Raw genomic sequence first — 349 nt, 5'->3', positions numbered from 1 at the left:
CAACACAACATTTCCATATATTTCGTCTGAAGTCTTTAAAGCACTTTAGATAAAACAGTTGAAACGATCTTGTTCACCGAAAATTTTCATGAGAACATCAGGAAACTGGAAAAATTCGGAGCCACGTTAAGAGTTTTTTTTTGCCTGACTCGGAACTCTGAAAGACATCTTCTGTAAGTCGATTTTGTGTAACTCAAAGAAGCTAACATCCGCCGTCTGTCTGTGAGAGCATCTTTGGCAAAACTGAATGATGGCGGTATGAACTCTAGCTTTAGAAAGGAATTTATATTTATCGTTGTTTTTTTTTCTGCGTTGAGCATGTAGAACCGAATGCATGTCTTTAGTTAAC

The sequence above is a fragment of the Penaeus monodon genome, chromosome 23 (genome assembly GCF_015228065.2).
Source record: "Penaeus monodon isolate SGIC_2016 chromosome 23, NSTDA_Pmon_1, whole genome shotgun sequence".
In the NCBI taxonomy this organism is placed as follows: domain Eukaryota; kingdom Metazoa; phylum Arthropoda; class Malacostraca; order Decapoda; family Penaeidae; genus Penaeus; species Penaeus monodon.
The sequence above is the reverse complement of the archived record's forward strand: the minus strand, read 5'-3'. Positions refer to the sequence as shown.